Raw genomic sequence first — 3,916 nt, forward strand, 5'->3', positions numbered from 1 at the left:
ATATATATATATATATATATATATATATATATATATATATAGGTACACACTCACTCACACACTTAATCGAAACAGTAAATAGTTAAATTATAGAATACAACCGTTCTTTAAATGTTCCAGTTATTGAATATTGCCATCCTTTCAAACTCTCTCTGTACCTCATAGATTCTAAAATATTTCAGTTTCTGCCGTCTACAAGAAATTCAGAAATATCCATTCTACAAAACAGCCTCGGTAAGAACTGTAATAACTATTCAATGGAAGTTGGAATTTTTCTGTTCAAACATAATTTCGTCAAGCAAGCCTTGATCGTTGGATGGGGGTGGGGGCAGTGAATAAACTTTAAATTCCTTCTTTTATACCGTTAACGAGTTCCTTTAACGCACAAAGTACCTCAATAACGCTGTTTGATTTTTTTTTTCATTCAATTTATATAATCCTACTGCTTTTAAAAGGTATTGAAAACTGAGGACAAAGAATAAGTAAGCTACGTTCAATGGATTATTGGGGGGAAAAAAATTAAGAGTTTTTGGAGAATTTTCCTTGGAATTAATGTAAGATTTCACAGTGTTTTGAATAAATCGAGGATTCACTTTTCTGTATTCGCTAAAGAGATGCAACAAGTTTTGGCATGTGAGCAAACTGAAGAATATTGAAGTCCAACAAAATCGCAAAAATACTTCGAATGTTCAGTTCAAACATCATGAATATTGATTTTAAGTTTTGGCACAAGACTAGCAATTTGAGAGGAAGGAGTAAGTCGATTACATTAACTTCAGTGCTCAACAAGTACTTATTTTATCGACCCCGAGGAGATAAAAGGCAAAGTCGACCTCGGCGGAATTTGAACTCAGGACGTACAGAAGGACGCTGAGCATTTTGCCCGGCGTGCTAACGATTATGCCAGCTCACCACCTTAACAATTATACTGAATTCAAATTTCGGCACAGAACCAGCAATTTCGGGGGAGAGAGTAAGCCGATTACATCAACTCCAATGTTCAACTAGTACTTATTTTATCGACTCCGAAAGGATGAAAGGCAAAGTCGACCTTGGCTAAGTTTGAACTCAGTAAGTGAAGACGGACGAAATACCTCTAAGCATTTCGCTCGACGTGCTAACGATTCTGCTCGCTCGATGCCTTAATCATTATAAACATTAAAGTAAAGAAACAATTTCCTGACAATTATGTCAACATCAGCTGAGAGAACCTCAGCTGTGATTGGATTAGAATTGTGCGAAATATAAGCGGGGCAGCCAGTCCTGTAGAATGCTTTGCTTCAATTTTGAAAACACATTCATACCTTTGCACAAACGTCCACCAAAACAAGTATTTGTGTTGTCTTCACCAAAAGGTGTATTGGTTTTCATATCAACTTTTAGCTCGGTAACAATTTCTCTGTAAAATCCCGTTATGATTTCTGGGCTGTCTGTTAGAAGCGATTTTACTCGTACAATAGCGTACGAGGTGGCAGTACGACTTCACTCGACGACGCCAGTCGGCAGACTGATGCCTGAGAGTCGCATCAAGCGGCTTCTAGCGGCAGAAACCTGAACTACAACGGGCTTGTCCCGCAGAGAACGTTTCCAGTTACTCTCGTAATTTAGTAGTATATTATGAAACCTTGATATACCTGTGACCTACACAAAGAAAACGCATAACTGGCACACTGCGAAGCGGATGTAGCAAAATTGCTGGTTGCATCACTCATGAAACATTCGCCCACAACATGCGAACCGTATCGGTTTAGTCTGTGAACGACGCATGAAACGAAGCAACATAAGTCTATGTAACCACATTTGTCAGGAATAACCGAGTCAAACCGTGTTGTCGAGATGGACACATTGTGAGAAATTGCAGCATTTGGTTCAAAGTAGATTTTTATTTCATTGAATGTGTAATAATAGTTAAATTACGATAAAGTATTTGAAGACGGGAAGAAGAGATTTATTTCTTATAACAGAATTTTATTTCTATTGATGCTAATCTCGGTGAAAAAGGATGCTTTTAGAGAGAAAAAAGTAGCACAAAATGAAAAGAACAGTAAAGATAGGTTGAAAACGGAAATGTAAGGCATTCACAGAGTAAGTTAAGACTAGAATTTGTGATTTATGGTTAGTTAAGATAGTTATTGATAAGTTTTCGAAAGCAGGTGAAATGATAACGATAAAATGTTACTTAAAAGTCCAAAAAGGCTTTATAGACGTCCCGGATTCGAACGTTAAGCACTTCTGCAGCATCTCATTTAATCTATGTATCTATGGCGAAATGGACGAGGTTTTATGACATTTCAGATTTGGCTCAAAAAGGCATATCATGAGAAAGAATGTTCTAGATTTTATTTTCAATTACAAAAAAGGAATTTCTCCTAGAATTACAAAGGTGATGTCAATTTATAGATTTGATATATGGTGGCATTTGAGTGTAGGAGAGAATCGAGCAGGCGCAGTTCATCCAAATATGGAAGCTGTTGGCCAGTCGACTTCATATTTGACATCCGAGCTGATTTCGATTCCCGATCTACCAATACTGTGGCTGCATCAACCTGTCGGCTACTCGGACATCAAAGGCTGCAGAAGAATTGCCGCAGTTAAAGGCTTGTCTGATGTTGCTGAAAAGGGCTCAATGTAGTATTGGGCGAAGAAGAATCACCAATGGACCTAGTTATGGATCCCATTGGTTATTCACAGGAACAGAAGGAAGAAAAGAACTTCCCTTCGTCAGTCAGAGTGGTCTGGTGGGCCGAAGCACAGACCTGGGAACAAAAGAACGAATCAGATTCAAATCCCGCTGGAGACAGGATTTTGGAAAGCAGCAGGAGGAGACCTAGGAGTCACACCTGGGTGGGCTCGGCTCCCGTAGAGTGTCAACTATAAGGGCCGAAACGCTTGTCGGATGGGAGTTATTCTTCTGAAGATTTCTCCTGTTGTGCGCTTGCCTTGCGGCGAGTTTCTATAATTTTTGCGTGTGAATTATGTAATGTGTGCGCGCGAGTGTGTGTTTGTGTGTAAGTGGCCTAGATCGTAATTTATTTCTTTATTGTCCACAGGGGGCTAAACACAGAGGGGCTAAACACAGAGGAGACAAACAAGGACAGACAAATGACTTAAGTCGATTACATCGATCCCAGTGCCTAACTGGTACTTCTTTAATCGACCCCGAAAGGATGAAAGGCAAGGTCGACCTCGGCGGAATTTGAACTCAGAATTAAATACCGACAAATGAAATACCGCTAATCGTTTCGCCCGGCGTGCTAACGATTCTGCCAGGTCGCCGCCATTTGGACATAGATAGTAATTTATTTCTTTATTGCACACGGGGGCGGGGGGGTAAACATAGAGGAGACAAACAAGGACAGACAAAGGGATTAAGTCGATTACATCGCACCAGTGTGTAACTGGTACTTAATTTATCAACCCCGAAAGGATGAAAGGCAAAGTCGACCTCGGCGGAGTACTAGTCTCTGGTTAACTGAATTTATAGCCTTGGCCTATTAAACCACGTGGTTGGTTGGCTAGCTGGCTGGCCGGTTGGCTGGTTGGCTGTCGGTCGGTCGGTCGGTTGGTCGGTTGGTGAGTAGCCAGTTGCACAAAGCGAACACTTATCTCTCTACACAAACATGGTTGTTATTATTTTAATCCGCTCTCCTTTAAAGATAATCCCCATCAGTCTATAGAACTATTAACACTCCTCAATAATGCATGTACACGTGTTTAACAGTGTGTAACTATGTGTATCTATGGTGTGTTTGGGGGTACGCATGGAGTATTGAATGTATGTATGTGTAAGGTTGAGTGACGTGGGTTGGTTAAGTAGCTTTAGGTACGTAGGTGTTTCGAGAACACTTATATCTCCTAAGAGATATAAGTGTTCTCGAAACACCTATATGCATGTATATAGGTATATTTATATATA

The sequence above is a fragment of the Octopus bimaculoides genome, chromosome 15, assembly GCF_001194135.2.
Source record: "Octopus bimaculoides isolate UCB-OBI-ISO-001 chromosome 15, ASM119413v2, whole genome shotgun sequence".
Taxonomy (NCBI): Eukaryota; Metazoa; Mollusca; class Cephalopoda; order Octopoda; family Octopodidae; genus Octopus; species Octopus bimaculoides.